Source organism: Talpa occidentalis, unplaced genomic scaffold, assembly GCF_014898055.3.
Source record: "Talpa occidentalis isolate TD23 unplaced genomic scaffold, MPIMG_talOcc4v2.1 talOcc4.3, whole genome shotgun sequence".
Classification (NCBI taxonomy): Eukaryota; Metazoa; Chordata; class Mammalia; order Eulipotyphla; family Talpidae; genus Talpa; species Talpa occidentalis.
The window spans coordinates 106,540,140-106,560,631 of NW_023603184.1; the positions used below are offsets into that span (position 1 = coordinate 106,540,140).

The window sequence follows — 20,492 nt, forward strand, 5'->3', positions numbered from 1 at the left end:
CATACATACATAGTCCAATGGGAATGCTATATTAACCACTTGGTCCAATTGACTTTTATTTTTAAGATTTATATATTTATGCATACAAGAACTGGGGTTCAGGCCAGAGGTGTTGGTGGGGTTGTGAGAGGATTCTCCAGAGACAGAGTGGGGAACAGAACAGGTGGATTGACTGAAATACCCTGCTGAGGGGAGCAGCGGGCGAATCAGGAGAGGTCTGCTGCACCATGTGGGTCACCTCCCTGGCCAGGGATTGAACTCGTGCTACAGTGGCTGTGGATAGCTTCATAGGTTGCATCTTAACCCCTTGCGCCACCAGGGAGGCCCCTCTGATTGACTTTAAATTATGTTGTGCTATATTCCTTGCGACTGTTTTTAAGTTTATGGAATGGTATTATAAAAGATATCACTCATATATTTTTAATTGAACACTTTAAATCACAAGATGATACTGTACATCTATATTGCTTCGAACTATTGAGAAGTATGCATCCAACATATTTTATTCATTCTTCCTTTTGAGAAATACACACAAGATTCTCAAATGCCCTGTATCACTAGACTATGATGAAAATTTTTTTGTGTAGCCCCTACTAGACTTATGGAAAAATGTATCCAGAATATATAATTATAAGGGGTCATAAAAACATTAATGAACTTTGACTATTCTTGTTGGGGGGAAAGGATGCTCCAAATGAACTCCTCAAACACCGGTTTTATGGACCCCACCCCCACCCCAGACCAAAGATATCTAAGACACCAAGCACTACAAATCCCATAATGTCATCACCACCGAAGGGAGGATTGCTGGGAACTAAGAGTGGAGATAAGCAGCCAGGTTTGGTGTATAACCAGACATGTGGGCCTTGGGGATCTCTTGGCTTTTCGCCAGCTCTCAGCAAGCTATAGGGATTCCAGCTCCAGCAGAACTGGTAGGACGCATTCTTGAATTTATCTCCCTCTCTTCTCTCTGAGCTATTCATTTCTTCATTCCCCCTTCTTTTGTAAATAAACCTTTTATTAACCTTTTTGTGTGTGCCTGCAGTTGAGTCTACTTATAAAGTGCCTTTTAAGCATATAGGTGAGGAGCCATAGTCAGGCAACCCATTTTATATCAGGGTTTCCCTGTAACAGTTTAACAGCTTACTTTCTGATATGAGTGCACCACCTAAACTTCCACACATGGGCAGTTTCCATTGCCCATATCCTTGACAATACTTACTATTATTTACCTTTTTAAATTTTTGCCAGTTGGATGAATATGAAATGATAACTTGTTAAAATTTGCTATTCTCTGATTACTGATACACTTCAGCTTTTGTTCATGTGTATACATTTGTTAGATTTTCTAGTACATCTTTACAAAAATAACCTATTTATATCTTTTGATAATTTCTCTGTTGAACTTATCTTTTTCATATTGATTTGAAATGGTCATTGTATGTTCTTCATATTCATTCTTTGCTACTTTTAAACATTACAGATAGTTTATCCTATTCTACCACCTCTCAGATTTATTAAGGACCTTTCTACATTTTCTATGGCAAATAGTAGGGACTTCTGGTAACATAGGATCTCTTTCTTTTAAATTAGAATGAAGAAATGTGAAGGTCTTCAGCTCCCATAATTGCTAAACCATCCCTGCATCAAACCATGAGACATAATGACTAAAGAGAAAGCCTCACACATGAATCTGAAGTTCTATTGCCCAGGTCACTAAATTGATGTTTAAAGAATGCTTTTGGTGTAACATATTAATAGACGGAAGCCATTTTTTATTTACCACACCTTGTTCTACAAGGGTCTAAGGAAGCTTACAAGAAAACAAGCAATAAAATTGAAAAATAAAAATAACAAAAAAATCAGGAACAAGGAAAACACACAGCAGAATAGAAGGTCAAGACCAGAAGGAAACTAAGAATGCAGATATGTAGGCCACAGGGTCTACAAAGCTATTAATGTTGAGCCAAAAATTTGGCTCTGAGCTTCTTGGCAACCTGAGGGAAAAGGGAAAAGGGAACACAATTGGGCACATTCTACGATATTCTCTTTGCTGATAAGAGAACATAATACATTCCTTAGGAAAAGATAAGCCTATCCTGACCTTGAGTTCCAAGGGAATTTCTCAGGTGGGCTTCACATTGGGGGCCCAACATCTCTGTAGTTTCTTGTAACATATCTCAGTGAAAGCGAATGGCCATCAAACTGTAATTAATTAAATCACAGAAAGTAACCTACTCTATCATCTGCCAGTTAAACATGAAAACAAAATGAGACCAAAAATAAGCCTATGAAAATATGCAATTTTGAAAGTCCAATTTAGTAAAGAATCAAACCAAAAACATATGGAAGAAATGGTGACATATTAATTAAGATAATGCCAGCATTGAATTAGAAACCCCTGAAAATCTTACTGGCTTAACACCGAAATTAGGCAAATTTGTGAAGACCAGACCTGGAACTTTCAGCACACCACTGCTGCTCATGATCCCCTAGCTAGAACTTAGAACTATCTCTGCCCAAATTATCAGTCATGTCTTTGAAGCATTTCTCATAGCTTCAATTTCCTAAGAGGTTTGCAAATTACAGCCTACTGCATAAATCTTTCTAACCACCTATTTCAAAGGTAGGAATGGTATTTCCATCTTTTAATGGAAAATATCTTATCTTAGTTCTATCACCTATCAGTTAAATTCATCTAGGGCCTTTCTACATTTTCTATGGCAAATAATAGGACTTTCAGCAACATGGAATTCTCTTTGCTTTTAATGGTTGGGGGGGAAAATCAGAAAAAGAATAATGTTTTATAACACATGGAAATTTTATGAATCAAATTCCAGTCTCCATACCTAAGAATTTTATTGGAACACAGCCATACTTATTTGCTTACATATTTAATCTATGGCAGTTATTGTGCAACTCAACAGAGAGTTGAATAGTTGTAAGAAACCATATGATTGTCAAAGCCCAAACATTTTCTATCTGGCCCTTTATAGAAAAGGGATGCCAAACCCTGCTTGAAGCTGATTGTTGAGCAACAGTTACCTCAAGGTGGTACACTAAAACACAAATATTTCTAATTTAAGGGGATCCATAAGCAGTAATAATCAAATGAGGTGATGTAAAATCAGTACCTTAAGGGAACAACTGAGGAGACTGAACAAGATTCTGGCCATTCCTCTGTAATGCAACTGGAGTAAGGAGACCCTGTAGGCAAAGCCAAAATTTTCCTTAAGAAGCATTTCTGGATTCATACCAGTTCAAAGACAAATGATTAATCAGGCATTTTTACATAAACAAGTAAAGAAATAATTTCTGGACCTACTAAACATAGAGCTTCCATATGATCCAGCAATTCCACTCCTAGGTATTTACCCAAAGGACACAGAAACATCAATTCCAAAGAACACCTGCACCCCTATGTTTATAGCAGCACTATTTACAATAGCTAAGCTTTGGAAACAACCCGAATACCCAAAAATAGATGACTGGATCAAGAAGATGTGGTACATATATACCATGGAATATTACTCAGCATTCAAAAAAGATAAACACATGCAATTTGCAGCAACATGGATGGCGCTGGAAGGGATCATGCTCAGCGAAATAAGCCAAAAAGAAAAAGAAAAATACCGGATGGTCTCACTCATAGCAGGAATCTAGAAAACTTAAATAAGGGACCAGGAAAATGAATAACTATAAGAAAGTGAAAATCAAAATCAACAAAAAACTATGAACCAGAGACACTTTTAGGGGGGCGGGGGCAGGAGGGGAGGGATTGGGGTCAGAATGGGGGGCTGCAATTGTATGGGGAATATAAAAATAAAATTTATTATTTAAAAAAAAAAAAACAAGTAAAGAAATATTTGCTTACCTGAAAATTTGCTTTCCAAATTTCTTCTCTTTTGGAAATGTTAGGCATTAAACTAGCATGGTTTGATTTCAATAAATAATTTATCATTTTGTTGTAGAAAGGATTCTATTTTCTGAATATTATAAATTCCTTAATTCCAATGGTGCAAAGGTTAAGGCTAAAGGTAAATGACTAAGAATCATATTTCATGGAACCAAATATTGAGAAGTTTATTTATAGGATTATACTAGCATCACTTCATTTCTTGATGGCTCTAAAACCAGATAAAGAACATAAAGCAGCTCCTTTTTATCAGAATATCTAATCAACCTCAATATCAACTGATTGCCTTTCTTTCTACTGAAGTTCTAAAACAAATTGGTTGACAAGGAATATGTGCTGCTTATACATACATAAGATCAGTTTAAGAATAAAATGTACTAAATTTATCTTTTTTTAAAGATTTATTTATTTATGCATACAAGAACTGGGGTACAGGCCAGAGGTATGGGGTAAGAGGATTCACCAGAGACAGTGGGGAGCAGAACAGGCAGATTGACTGAAATGCACTACTGAGGGGTAGAGTGGGTGAGACAGGAGAGGTCTGCTACACCATGTGGGTCAGCTTCCTGGCCGAGGATCGAACTCATGCTTCAGTGGCTGAAGATAGCTTCATAGTGCTGCAACTTAACGACTTGTACCACCAGAGAGGCCCCCTAAATTTATCTTTTAAAAAAAGTTAGCATTAATATCAATAGATCTCCCTACCCCTCCCCACAACACTTGAGCATTACAGTAACATAAAATATAAGCCTCAGGACAGTTATTCTTTCAGTTATTGTGTTCGTAGTCATCCACAACAAACAAAATCCCCAGTCCTGGATATCCAGACTATCTGAGACCAAAATATCCAAAATTGGGGAATGATTTCAGAGATCACTTTCAGGATCCAATGTCAAACTCTGTGTTTTATATAAGTAGAAAATTTGCACAGACTGGGTAAGAGACTTGGCTGGGTGACACAGCCAGCAATCAAAAGCACCAGCATTCGAGTCCAGCAAACCCAAGCCCCACCCCTTGGTTCCTCCACTACACCACAATTCACCTACCTAAGCTCTGGCTCTCTGGGCCATCAGCTCACTGACTCAAGTAAGGTTCATGTAGCCTCTTTCTAAAATAGATAAATTTGAGTAAAATACTACTAAGTGCATGAACATCTTCCCAATGACACCTAAAAAGCAGAGGCCCTGTCTTTTCCACAGGGCCCCAAAGATCCCGCAATGCCTTTATTTTTTTCCAAATAAATTTTATTTTTATATTCCCCATACATTGTTTACCTTGACTCTTTAGCCAAAGGCACAGATATCTTTCACCTTCCTGATCAAACTGTGTGGGCTCACCATGGTTCTTTTTTGCCTCCGAATTCTTCCCTCTTTGGTAACAGTTTTGTGGATCATTCTGTGGTGTACAGGAAGAGTAAACACCAATAACTACACAACTATGTACCAGTTAGCAAATATAAGTGATGAGCAACAAGATCAACCATTTTTATCTTAATATTCCAAATTGCTATGGGACAATTCAAGAAGTGTTCATAGGTTTATTTCTAACACGATAATTTTACTAATTTCTTATTTTGTCAGTGTTTTATTTTTTTAATTCTACACCACGACCTGAGCCACTACCTCTTAGTAGGTTATTTGGGGAAGAAGTCTAATCAACGAAACTTAATTACTATTATTTGGTATTACATGACAAAACTAAATAGTAGTCTCCTATTTCCCTCAGCTTTTGAAAAGGACCAACTGTCAATTAACAGCATTGATTTATTTAAAATAAAAACGATCCCTCTTTTCTTCTACTTCCCAATTGTAAAATCCCACAATCTCCAATTAACAGTGATTTATTTAAAGCAAAAATGGTAGCAACTTTTTTTTTCTTGCCCATTCCCAAAATGCCTAACACTTCCTCTACACTAAATCAGATTGCTGAAGTTCTTTCAAAATCCAGTGTGAAAATGACACCAAATGGGTAAATGCTGTGATCTTGATTTTCAAAGATCTTACCTAGTAATGAGTGTGGTTTTCTTTAAAGAGATTTAACTATGATAGTTTTAACTACAGTACTCCTGCAATTTCTGATTTTTTTCACCTAGACCTAACCAGTGTCAAAACAAGGAATCCATGCCAGTGCAAAGTCTGGGCACACAGAATGGAAAGCATCTGGATTAAAAAGTTTTAAAATGCAGATACCTGCGTGTTTGGTGGGTGGTATACATGGAAGACAGTTCATTTTTCTCTTTTCGCAAAGGTACCTGATGAAGCTAGAGTTTCATACAATTATAGAGAGAAGGGATCATGAAGTCCCCTACCCCTCTTTCCTACCCCCTGAAGTTGATCAAGTAGACTATCTTTCTGTAGTTTCATGTTCCCATCTACAAAGCAGGATAATCATGGCATTTGTCTCGTTTGTTCTATGAAGATTAAATAAAATAACATATATTTTATGCAATTGAGGAAGGTGCTCAGAAAAAACCTATCACTTAATTAACTCTTGCTAAATATAAGACTTTTTAAATATAGATTAAGAAATTTAGGTCAAGGAGGCTATCTGACTTAGTACAGTATAAGAATACAAGAAGAGCTGCAAGTACTAGTTGTCCTACTTCACATTGAGCACTCATTTGACTTTTTGTCATCCCCTTACAAAAATTTCCATCTCGTAAATGGGTTTGACCTAATAAAGTGAGCCATAACATTACTTAGCATTAAAGAACATTTGACAAACAGAAATGCTTTTGTTAAGAATAACAAAAGATGTCCACAAATATGGATGCAACTAAGGGCATTGCTGTGATACTGCCCTTATTTTCAAAACCATTCGTGGTGATTTGGCTAATGTTCCAGTAGTCATTGCTCTCATCACTGTGTAAGAAGTGTGATATCTACTGTTCCTACTTAACAAAAATGGAAACTGGAGAACAGAGTAGATCACAGAAATCAATCTGCCTATATTCCTATAGTTTTATGAAAGACACAAAGATTTAGCTAGGTAACAACTTCTTCTAGGAAATGTAAACATTTCAATTCTTATTTCTTTCATTTACATGAAAATCAACAGAGGCCAAACAAGTCTTCCAGAATCAATATGAGAAAGTAATTCCATTATCATCAACTGGGTAACATGCCCCAGTTTAACTTTTTTTTTTAATCTTGGGCCATTTCATACAGTGAAGAAATTCAAACAAGCTACATTTCTTTTTTTTTTTTTTTTTTTGCAGCAACATGGATGGCGCTGGAAGGGATCATGCTCAGCAAAATAAGCCAGAAAGAAAAAGAAAAATACCGGATGGTCTCACTCATAGCAGGAATCTAGAAAACTTAAATAAGGGACCAGGAAAATGAATAACTATAAGAAAGTGAAAATCAAAATCAACAAAAAACTATGAACCAGAGACACTTTTTGGGGGTGGGGGGTGGGAGGAGAGGGATTGGGGTCAAATTGGGGGGGTTGCAATTGTATGGGGAATATAAAAATAAAATTTATTATTTAAAAATAAATAAATAAATAAATAATTGAGAAAATTAAAAAAAAGATTCATTTATTTTTTAGATTTATTTATTTATACAATAGCTGGGGTACAGGCCAGAGGCGCAGGAGGTTGAGAGGATTCACCAGAGACAGAGCAGAGAGCAGAACAGGCAGATCTACTGAAATACACTGCTGAGGGGAGCAGCAGGCGCGACAGGAGAGATCTGCTGTGCCATGTGGGTTTCTCCCTAGCCAGCCAGGAATCGAACCCATGCTGCAGAGGCTGCGGACAGCTTCACAGCACTGCGCTCAACATGCTGCGCCACCGGGGAAACCCTACATTTCTTTTAATTTTGGAATGAAAGGAAAAGACACTATAAGTTTACCTATTCTTTAATTTTTAAAAAAAGGATATTTTCTTGACAAATGCCCAAAGATATAAGAATCAGGGTATTTGTTACAATGCTGTTTGCAGTATATGAGGTAGATAACAACTTAAACTTCCAATAAGGGAGGATAGATCAAATAAACTATGGTATATCACCATAATAGAAAACTATATAACCATCAACATTGAGCATAAATTTATTGTCATAAGATGTTTACATTAATAAGAAAAAGCAATCATAAATGGTAATTTGTTATGATCCCAATTTGATGAAAATCTAAAATGCTATTTCACATGTATAGATCAGAAGGACATACATCAAAATAATGATGTTTATTTTTGAACACTAAAATTATAGGTTGGTTAGGGTAGTTTGTATTTTCTAAATGTTTTATAGAGATGTATTTTTCTTCTAAAAAAGTAATAAACTTTTCAGTGCAGCAGATCAAGCTTCATCCAAAAAAGGTTAAGATTAAGGTTAAGATTAAGAGATTCTTTTCAAATGTGTGGTACATTACTTCTTCATACAAAGTAAGTGAGAAATTGCTTTATTTTCCTTCCGTCCCTGGAAAACCTGAGTTACCAACGAAATCAGAGAACTAAGATCAGAAAACAAAGTTCAGGATTTCAATTCCCATTCAAAAGTTAATTTTTTATTTGTTCAGTAAATATTTATTATGCAGCTTAAATTTAGGGAACTAAGGATAAATCATGAAGAGATATATGAACAGGTTTCTCTCAGAGAACACAGTTACTAAGAGAATAAGGAAGGAATCTACTTAAATTTAAAAAGAGATAATATCACAGGAGAGGTATGTGTGAAGGAGGTTTCTTTTTTACTCAGGGAATTAGGAAAGTGTTATTAAACAATAAAAATAACGCAACTGAGATTCACTATTGAAAAATTGAGTTTGTATGGTTATGTGATGTCTATTACCTTAGAAAAATGAAAAAAGCAAGTTGCAAAATGAAAAAAGCAAGTTGCAAAATAATTTCATACACACATGCCCCTTAGAAATTTGTATGTCAAATGTTAATCATGCTAGCAGAAGAATTATAGGTGGTGGATTGTTTTTTTTCCTAATCATTTTATTATCTATCATGTATTATTTCACTATAATAACCTGAATGGTATATTACAAATCAATAAATAGGGGAACCTTGCCCAGGTTGACCGAATGAAAGTTTACATCATGCCAGGCTTAGTGCTGGACTGTGAAGGAACTAATGCTGACATGTGATGGATTGTGGCCTACTTCTCTGATAGCCCAGCTCTGATTTTTCCCATTTGACAATACCAAGTAAGTGGTACAAAATAGTCTCTACTCTGACATAACATTCAGAGAACCGAGTAGATGCCAAAAGACTAAAAAATGGATCAAGTAACTCTAACACTTGAAGGTGTTTGTAGCTTTAGAATGAATACCAATATGACCTCACAGAGAACTTGTTCTATCTTGGTAATATACGGTTATCTTCTTAAATAATAGCAAAGCGGCAGGTTTGGTAAGTCACAGAAAATAAATTGATGAAAACTAGCTTGACTTTAGGAAAGTTTGCGAAAATGTCCTGTAGGAAATTTTTGGAAAAATATGACTGGTTCATTAGCCAACTACAGCCTAATTGGCAAGAGGAGACTTTCAATAAATTCTTAAGAATGAATGAGACAGGGGCCTCCCTGGTGACTCAATGGGTTAAGACGCAACCTATGAAGCTATCCACAGCCACTGCAGCACAAGTTCGATCCCTGGCCAGGGAGCTACCCACATGGTGCAGCAGACCTCTCCTGACTCACCCACTGCTCCCCTCAGCAGTGTATTTCAGTCAATCTGCCTGTTAAGTTCCCCACTGTATCTCTGGTGAATCCTCTCACATCCCATAGCTCTGGCCTGTACCCCAGTTCTTGTATGCATAAATAAATAAATCTTTTAAAAATAATGAATGAGATAATCCTCTCATATTCCTCAGGATACCCATGAGGAACTGGATTTTTTTTATAGAACTGGGGTTTATAGAACTGCATTATTTATGAAAGAGAAAGCTGGGGGAATGGGTATAATATTTACAATGCTCAAATTCTGAAGATATTTTACACAAATGGTATATTCTTTACTATGGAATCACCCAAAATAGCTGGGTCAGAGACCTACACTAGGGAAATGGACCGTTAAATATTGTAATGGATAATAATGATAGCAACAACAACCAAACTAAAATGTATTTTACTAAATACATTTCACAAAAGAGATAGCTCCTCATCTCCAGTGATGAAGGGTATATATAAACCTCTTTGAATTAAGGAGCTAGCTTAAGGGACTGCAAACCAGTCCCTTCCAGAAGCAGGATCCCTTGATTCTCATAATAAATATGAGTAATCTGTCATCATCAGAATATTTGCACAATTAAGCTAAAAATGCAAAACCAAATTTATTTTCATGAATTTATATTCAAGATATCATTTCAATAGAATATGATTAATATCAACATATCAATAGAATATAAAATATACTATTTTGGATATATGGGTAGTAGATTTCTGAAAAATAGATTTCTATTCCTTTAAAAGTAGCTGGCTATTTATTAACTAGAATGTGCTAAATGGAAGCTAGAATGAAATCTAATATAATTCTTTCAGTTCCAAAATGCATGACCTTTGTACCTAACATGTTCAATATACTCAGTAGAATATAATTGTAGTAAGAAAAAACAACCCAACTCTTGTTTATTCTTCTGACCTATTTACTGAATATTATTTTGTTCTATTCTTCGGCCATCATTTTTATTTACAACATATAACCATTCTAATAACCCAGTTGTCACCATAAAGCACTTTGGGGTTTCTTTTTATTCCCAAATAGTAGTGAAAGGGGCCCCCCAAACCTATTGATTTAGTACCAAATTGAAATAAGTCCAGAGACCCACTCACTTTTCACAATGAGTAAAACAAGGTCAGACTGGGCATCTTCCAAATGTAAAGGCTTAATTGGACTAATTCTTTCATGATAATAATGTATATTTAAGATAGCCACTAAAAATTGTCAATGCTAATTTAGTAGATCAATTCCATTAAATGCTTTGAACTTTTCACCACTTGCTAATCTCATCTATTAAAGCTGCTGTTTTGTTGAAAATCTGAAACTAGAACTTAATATCAAATTATAAAAATTCTAGCCAGATCTAAGAAATACTTCCTAATATGTGAAATATAACCTTAAACGGTCTTGAGTTTAAGTGCAAGATGCTATTCAGACAATTTCTTACCATCAAAATACAGAAAGAGAAATATTATCAGTCTACTAGCAATTGACACTGTGGTAAGAAGCTTACAGGGTTTAGCTCTGTTTTCCAGATACACATTTTATGTGTCTGAAGCAAAGTTTAACATTTGTGATTATTGATTATAGACAAACCTTCATACAACTGCATTGTTCATATTTTAAGAATTTAGGTAATTGTTTCATTCAGATCCATAAAAATGTTGAAATTTTGCTCAACATTTGATGAGCAACTTAAGCAATATAACTCATAAATATGAAAGTTTAATAGATCCATCAATTAGCTAATGAATTTTGAGAGAAGAGACTCCAAACCACTATCAAGTGGATCATGTCTCATTTGTTTGGAACCAGACTTCTAAGGCTATTTTTATTCCCTGTGATTTACCACCAGTATCCTCTGGGTGATAGTTGAGGAAACAGATGCTGGGAATCTCTCTCCACTCAGTTCCTGAGAGGAGAATTCTGACTCACAGTCCTGCCAGCTCTGGCTTTGTACTCACACAAGCCCAGGGTGGTGGAGTAAAACGTAAATGACTGCCTGATTTCCAGTCTCTCCCTGCCAGTTTCCTCAAAGTTTCCACTTACGCATATGACTCCTTTACCAAGTTCGTTTGAAGTTCCCATTCCAAAATCCTGAACGGCATGTTCCCAGGATACAGTTAATTTTTTTTTTTAACCCATTCAGTGGGGATTTTCCAACTGAAATAAAAGATAAATTGAAAACTGGGGACGGGGTATTCATTTTTTTATTTTTTCCCTCACTATTGATTAGTAGTACTGGTATCTGCACTGGGAAAATGCAGGGGGAAAAGTTGTAAAATGTTCCCTTCTGAACTCTAAGCACACTGTCTTGTAGAGAACCACAAACCTCCCCAAGTTTCCTGGATCCTATTACTTTTGTGAAAGGATTTTTACCTGAAATAGATCTGCATCTATATGGAGATCATATTTAACTTGTTGATTAAAAAAGTAATACTTATTAAATGTCCACAAAGTATAAAGGTTTATTCTTTTTTAGTTTATCTAGACTAAGAAGCCTATGGGGGAGGGATGGGGAATTTATGTGGCTTAAATGTACTTTCTAATGGATTTATAACAGAAGCATGTTATAGATTAAGAATTCAATCTCACAAGGCAACAGTTTCTATTAAAACAAAATCTTTTTTTAAAAAAACTTACTTTATTTTAAACAATAGGACATAGATTTTTCCCAATTTATGTAAGCCAATGGAATTTCCTTATCAAGTCCAATTGAATTACCTAAATGTTTATTTATTAATCCTGTTATTTAGTGTGACTTAATGATAACCTAGAATAATTGATTTAGGCTATTTTTACATTAGGAAAATTTAGCAATTGTTATTGCCTCAGATAAAATGAGTGAGATGCATGAATTAGATTTCACAACATAACTGCAACACCTTCTGGTGGTATAGCTATGTGAGACAAGTCAATTTACTAATTTAATGGAAATCTGTCAGTTCTTGAGAAGTTTATTAGCATGTATATCATGTATATCAAGTAACCAACTAAACATTAAATTTTTGCTTTTCTATCACAAAGATACTTAACCACACTCAAGTTTACCACTATGTATGTGATTCTTAGGAAGAACTTACTACTAGAATAGACATAGTGCCCCATCACCAACAAACAAATGTTTCTTACCAGTCACCAAAACAATAAATACAGTTAAACAAAATAAAATTATATGTATGCATATATCTGTATATATGTGTATACACACATACACACACAGAGACATTCACTATCCATTACCCTAATAGAAAACCACTTACATGCAAAATTTTGGTGAGATGTTCATAATGAGCAAAGAACCTTAAAATGCAAGAGATTCTCAATGGAAAATCCTATAAGCCACTACACAATAGGCAAAAAGTCAGCATGAAAGTTGACATTTAAAAAATCCATTATCCAGTAATACTCTACACAGATATCAAAAGAAAATTACACACATACACACAAAAAAGGACAATGTAAATGATACTGAACTACTTTTGCAGTTGCAACAAATAATTGATGTTTAACAGTTACACTCTGTGACTCTCACCAAAATAGTCAATTGATTCAGATAGATATTCGAGCAAAGAAAGTCAGTCAAATGTGCTAAGTTATCTAATCTAAACAACTATATGGCCACCCAAGCAAAGAAGTAAATTCACCACTTGCATATATTTGAAAAAAAAGACTGGGTCAGCAACATGCTTATGGTGACACAGACTAGAACAGAGCGTGACATTTTAAATGAATATGTCAACTCTGGTATACAAATTACAAGACTATAATCTCCCCAATACACAAATACAGTTGCCTCATTAAAAAACCCCAGGCAGCATTGACAAGGGTAAGACAAAAAACTCACATTTTAACATATCTCTGACCAAAAGACCTAATATGTGTAATACTGAGGGTCAGTCCTGAAGCATCTCAAGAGTTAAGTTCTGTTAGGAATAATTTTGAAAAAGTATCCCAGTAAGAATCAGACTTAGGCTAGTTCAGCAAGAGGAACTGTTCCATAATGAGGCTTAGCCTGGACCAGTCCCAGTAGAATTAATTTTGTGCTGTAGAACACCTAGATAAATTAGTTTTGCTTTAAATATTGAGTCCTAAAAGAGTTAAAAGAGGGAGAATATCAATCAATAATTTTTAGATTAACCACTTTGTATATGACAAAACAAAATTAACTTTGGCATTATAACCCTTTCTTCCAGCATTTCAGATGAACCCCAAGTTTAAAATAAATAATTGGAGACTTAAAAACCAACCAAACATGCACATTTGTTTCTTGGTACAGAATACTAACTCACTGCCCAGGATGTGAAAAGAGAAGAGTACTCACACATTTTTTCTAATTTATAAATATCATTACTGGTTTTATTTATAAAAATAATCACATCTGAGAATTAAGAGTCCTATAAATATAAAGAAAGATTTCTAAGGATTTTTTTTTAATGAAAATACAGAAGCAGTTAAGCTTTAAAATTATGTGATAAATAATATCTCAGTTACAAGTTAGCCTAAATTCTTTTTTTTTAAGATTTGTTTATTTATGCATACAAGAGCTGGGGTACAGGCCAGAGATGCTGGGGGTGAGAGGATTCAGAGACAGAGTGGAGAACAGAACTGACTGAAATATACTGCTGAGGGGAGCAGTGGGCAGGACAGGAGAGGTCTGCTTCGCCATGTGGGTTGCTCTCTGCCTGGCCGGGGATTGAACCCGTGCCGCAGAGGCTGCAGATTGCTTCATAGTACGGTGCTTAACTCCTCTAAATTCTTAAAATTAAATTTTAATTCATTCCTCCCAAAGTCTACCCATTTCTTCCCTTTTATAAAACTGGTTTCTATTGAAATATTTGTGCAGATTAAAAGCATGTCTACAAATAGCAACAAATTTTAAAAAGGTAAAACAAGATTCATTTCCACAGGAGATGAAATCAGGCTTTTAACCTGGCCAATTGCCCACATAAACACTTTTCAATGTTATTTGGTAATCATTTGGTAATTAAAATGGCAAATCACAACCACTCTTAATTTACATCCCAGTGCCAAAAAGTTATTTAGCAGATAACTAGAGATGGAGGAAATGTCTCTTTAACAGATTCTTCTAAGAATACAGCTACAGGAAGCATCCGGCTTTCAAACAGCCATAAAAAACAAGAAGCAGTTGAACAGTGGCACCCAGAGGTGAAAAGTATATTACTTCTAGAGATGACATGGTAAACCATAATCTGTTTCTCTGTCATCCTTTTTGTCACTTCCAGATTTTTCACTGGTAACATATCAGAAATAATATTTTCTTAATTACATAGCTGAAATGCTGTATTTTAACAAATAGAAATAAATACTTTATTTCAGAAAAAAGTACTTGGATCAAATTGCATGTCAGCTTCCCTCCTTCAAAACAATAAATAAGCCAACTGCACACCAGGCAGAACAGAATAGAATGGCCACTCACCTACTTAAGCCTATCAAAATTACCAGAAAAAACATTTTGAAGAAATAGTTCTGTGACTACTATATAATTTCCATATACTCCAGATTATGTTTTTTCAAAAAATGTTTGCTGAACAACCATATATCCTTTAAACCAAGTTACCAAGGCAGAGATTTTTAATTTTTAATTTTTTTAATTCCATAACTCCCATAATGCTGATAGCAGAAGATGGGGATGGGAATAAGAGTGTTGGACATGAATGAGAAAAGGAAATAAAAACACTGTTTTATTCCACAGGAAGTTTAAAAATAACAAAATCTATTTTAACCGAAATTAAAATGAGCCTGACGATTTTTAATTAAAGAAGTTCCATACCTTTGAACCTGTCAACTAGCAGCTGCATTAAACATTTGGCTGGTGCTGGGTTCCTAAACTAAACAGCCGAAAAATACCTCCTCCTGGGTCTAATCACCTTCAGGGAGCCTCAAATAAACCTTAGTTTGTGGGGCCAGCACAGGTCAGGTTTTTTAAGAGCCTCAGAAGACCAGTCTTATTTTTGCCCCTGAACTGAAATGCACACATGTACTTAGTAGAGAGGGTTTTCCGGCCCGTTATGCCTAATCTATCACCGGTTTTCAGCTGTTCCTGGGTTTCCATTACCTTTTGTCAGACGTTTTCTTCAAGATCCGCTGCTTCTTTTTAATCACCTAAGAACCAACATTGATGTGACAAGCTCCAGAATAAGGCTCATCCTTTCTGATCTGCATCTTCAGCCTAATGATGAGAAATGGGCTTCCAGAAACTTAAAAAAGGCAGGGAAATGCTGCCAAAGTCATTATCCACTACTTTGAATTGAAGCGATCAGCCCCTTTTTAGAAGAGTAATAAAATATAAACACTACAAAGCCTTCAGCATTTCATATGCAAAATGAAGATTACCCAGCGCTATTCAAAAGAAAAACAAAACACTTCATTTCTACTATGAAAAGCAACATCAGAATATAGGCTCAATTTTGTATATCAAGCAAAGCGTTCAGTTGTCAAAGTGTTCGGTTTGTGCCCAAACGAAAGGTTATTATTAAAATAATCTCTCCCTTTTTTGATACCTTCTAGTTTTTGTTTCCCTTTCCCATAAAACGCAGTGTCCTTGCCTAAATCAATACTTGGGCATTAAGGTGTAGCTTCTAAGTCTCCAGCATGCTATTTGTCCTTGAATAGGCTGTGAAATGCAGCGAAACGGCTGTCTCCCTGCTTATGGTTAAGTCTCACACAGTAGAATTGCAGGTTTTCTCTACTCAAAATTACACCATCAAAAACAAACAAACAAAAAGACCACCATCATTGCCCATATTTGGGGATCCCATTACAATAACAGTTTGAAGGAGCACCGGGCTTACAACAATTTGGAGCCGACCTTACGGAAACTGTGCTCTTGAATCCTTTTGATCTTTCCAGCCATTCTTAGAAAATCCACAGCCCTTCCCAGGCCTGAGCCTAGCTGAGGCAACACGCAGCGTAGATCTGGGCGCCATCTAGTGGACTCTATTGATCAGGGGCAGTCTTCAGGACATTATGGGGCTCATCCAATATTCCGGGAGCCACCCCACAGCCACCTAGAAAATAAAAGGCTCTTCAAACACAATAGAAGCAGTGGGGAAGGAGACATCTGTAGGAAAAGGAAAAGAATATATATTAATTCAAATGATTCGTAGAGGAATTTCACAACTAATTTTTCTTTTTTTTATTTAAATTTTATTTTTGTATTCCCCATACAATTACGACCCCCTTATTTTGACCCCAATCCCTCCTTTCCCCGCCCCCCACCCACCATAGAGTGTCTCTGGTTCATAGTCACAACTAATTTTTCAATATGCATTTTAAGTCTTTGAAATGCCCAAGTGCTTTATTATTTATATATTTCTTATGAAAAGGAAAATATGGAAAGTCCATTTTGCCAAAATGTTGTCATTTTTCTTACAATCTGCCAGATTGGATAGTATAGCGTTTCATTTTACCTTAAGGGTTTATAATTAAATGTGCCAATCCAAATGGGGTGGAATCCTTATTTTTCCTATCATGTAATAAATACATAAGTTATAAAGATGCTGTTTACAAAATACTGGACCAAATATTTCTCCCTTCTCTATCCCAACACCATCCATTCCTAACATCCTCCAAAAGAGTTCTCACTCTCTCCCCACTTCATTCCCCTTCTGGATAAAGGAATTCAACTTTCTTCCTAGCAGAGTTGTAGCTATTACTCAGTGTAAGATCAATTTCAAAATACAACTCCTGGAAAGTTATATCCCCTCCTGATCCACAATCACTTCCTACTCTACATTTCCAAACATATTGGAAATATTCTAAATATTAGAATTTGGAAAGAAATTCCAAACATTTTGGTTAACATTGCAACTTGTTTCTGATTTCCTAATGGTTCAATGGGACAAATAGTATTTTTGTGTGATCTACAGCTTCTACTGCAGTAGAAAAGCTATTAAATATTGAATAAAGGGCTAGAAGTAGATAGCTGTCTCTGTCAAGGTAGTTAATAAATACTCTGGTTATTCTGCCCTTTTGATGGGCTAAATATATCAACAATAACTAACATTTATTGAGTCTTACTAAAGCTGGCTCTCTGGTAAGTACTTACACTTTTTTTTTTTTTAAGATTTATTTATTTATTTATACAAGCACTGGGTACAGTCAGAAGCGCGGGAGGGTGAGAGAATTCACCAGAGCCGGAGCAGGGAGCAGAGCAGGCAGAAGGACCGAAGTACACGGCTGAGGGGAGCAGCAGGCAGCAGGAGAGGTCTGAGCACCATGCCACCATGCGGTACCCTCCTTCTGTGGCCGGGGAGCAGCTGGGGATCAAACTGGCGCTGCAGAGGCTGCGAGCAGCTTTGCAACCCAGCACCCAACCGCTGCACCACCGGGGAGGCCCAACACATTTTCTTACTAAATGCTCACAACAGCCCTATGAAATAAATACTACCATCCTTATTTTACAGTTGAGGATAAGCTGAGTCTGAAAGGTTGAGAAATTTGCTTGACACTTGACATCCATAGGAAGAGATGGAACTCCCTCTGACCTCAATCTGATGAGCCTGAGACTATACTCTCAGCCCCTGTGCTCCACTGTGACTCTGCTGTATGTTGTTACTAAATATCTGATACACTATGATCTTATTACTGGATATATTATATTTCAATAGTCTCTTTGCAAAAATTAGAGTTATCACTATATTCCATGCAAAATCAGTTATTTTCAATAGTTGCTAAAATTATTCAAGTTGTTAATATTTTTACCATGTTTGTTCTTCAAAGAAAGAGCTTACTATAATCAAAAGATTTGTACAGAGGAAGGAAAAGAAATTACTTTGCTGATCAAAGGACTGATGTTGGAAAATATGCAAGCTGACTGCATTTAGCTAAGAGTCAACAATGAAGTGGAAGAGAAGGGGAAATGGGAGATGTAATAAGTGCTGCTTTGTTTTTTCAGCTCACCTGGTCTCTTTAAACTTTTTAATTTAGGAATGTTTCTTACAGTTCTAGGTTTGGCCTCATGAGTAAGCCAATCAAGGATCCCACAGGAACCACCTGTAGTGTTTCATTTCAAGGAACTGAACAGGGCAACCAATCCCTTAAAATATTCACAAATATTTAAAATTGCATTCTTAGAACTTTGACTAAATTTACAAAGGAACAGTGACCAAAATCGCTTAAAACTGGGAATAAAGCATAACATGAATAAAGAACATGGCAAAATCCTGTGATGAAATATTATTCATCATTGAAAATGAATGCATTAAAGCCACACACAACATGGATTGATTGCAAAATATAACTTTAAGCAAATGAAGCAAGACCCACAAAAAAATACACATAATTCCACTTGCAGGAAGTGCCCACACAGACAAAAGTAAAATCCATTATTTAGGGATGCATAATTCAGATGGGAAAAGCTGAGAGAAATTCAAGGGAATGATGCCATGAAAGTCAGGCTAACGACTGCCTGTGAGAGGAAGGGGAATGGGACAGGGCAGAGACACAGGCACCTTCTGGTTCTCTGGCAGTGCTTCTTCAAATTGTACACTTATACTGTGCTCGCTTTTCCATTTGTATAGTTCCCAGTAAAAATGTAAAATAAGCACATCCAAGAGTCATTCTTAAAATGGATCAGGAAAAAGAATGCTTTCAGCTTTATGTTTTGGTGAGAAAAAATGTACTGGCTCTATGATTGCAAGCAGGATTGGGAAGAGATAAGACCAAAATAAGCCTGAAGACTCAATTGTAGAAGAGGATAGTGGTTGGATTGTGAGTCTTAGAATCAGTCAGCCCTGGATTTGACTCAAAGCCCTGCTACCCACTGAGGTCCTTGGGCTGGTGAATTAAAAACTCTAAAACCTTCCACTCAGCTCTGAAATAAAGATCAGTGTAGGTCATTATCGGGCTGGTTTTCATTCATTGCCCAACTCATTTGTTTGGTTTTCTTTTTCTTTTTTTGAGATTGGAAGTAGAGAAGAAAGATGCTACAGGGAGGAGAAAAGGAGAAAAATAGAGACTGCACTCATTGTATTTCCTTTCCACACATCCCAGGGTCACTCCTCAGCCTGAGGGCCTTCTTCATGAGCCACTCACCTGACAATGCTCTAGCAAGAACCAGCAGGGGCATTCTTGTCGCTGAACCCAGCGAGCCTCTCATCTGTACATCATTTGACTCTGTTAGCTGTTCTCTTGTCCTGGGAATTTTCTGCCCTGGGCTTCTTCAACACCCAGAGTAGTCTCTGTCTCACCAAATCCCTACCACTGACCACAGGTTTTTGTTATTTCCCACAGGTTTTTGTTATTTCCTCCGAGAGCCTAACTGGTCCCCTCTGGTGTGGCCCCCTCCCTAATTCTTTCCCTACACTTTCACCAGAGGGTTTATCCTAACATGGAAATCTCATAGTGCCTCTTGCGCAGAGGCATTCTATGAAGCAGTATGTCCCTTAGCCCTGAAATCTGTCTATCTGCTAGTTTCCAGGCTCATCTATTGCCATACTAACCTACTCAAATTCATTGGGATCCTCTTGCTTTTATACCACCTGTTCACCCTCTGCCTGGAGATACATACATATTTTTTTTTAATAGAGGCATGTTTTATTTCTTTATTTGTTTGTTTGTTTTGTTTATACATGCACTGGGTACAGTCAGAAGCGCGGGAGGGTGAGAGAATTCACCAGAGCCAGAGCGGGGAGCAGAGCAGGCAGAAGGACCGAAGTACACTGCTGAGGGGAGCAGTGGGTGGCAGGAGAGGTCTGCGCGCCATGTGGGACCCTCCTCCGGTGGCCGGGGAGCAGCCGGGGATCGAACTGGCGCCGCAGAGGCCGCGGGCAGCTTTGCAACCCAGCGCTCAACCGCTGCGCCACCGGGGAGGCCCTGGAGATATATACATATCCCAGAGGGAAAATGCCCTGAAACACAAGCTTGGGTATATATATATATA

At 36.6% G+C, this 20,492-nt stretch overlaps 1 long non-coding RNA gene across 4 annotated transcripts in view; it reads right to left on the minus strand.

Moving 5' to 3' along the window:
• Nucleotides 1-16,689, minus strand: part of LOC119255962 (uncharacterized) — a 75,736-nt gene extending 59,047 nt beyond the window's left edge. For 2 of the 4 annotated variants that reach the window (XR_008553589.1, XR_008553587.1), the window contains exons 1-4: nucleotides 15,666-16,689; nucleotides 5,191-5,311; nucleotides 4,963-5,024; nucleotides 3,135-3,207 (exon numbers count right to left, since the gene is read on the minus strand). This is a non-coding gene — a long non-coding RNA (uncharacterized LOC119255962). Of the gene's footprint in view, nucleotides 1-2,104; nucleotides 2,206-3,134; nucleotides 3,208-4,962; nucleotides 5,025-5,190; nucleotides 5,312-15,665 lie in introns of all 4 variants that reach the window. The other 2 variants (XR_008553590.1, XR_008553588.1) reach the window with 2 other exon arrangements.
• Between the last annotated feature and the right edge of the window lie 3,803 nt (nucleotides 16,690-20,492).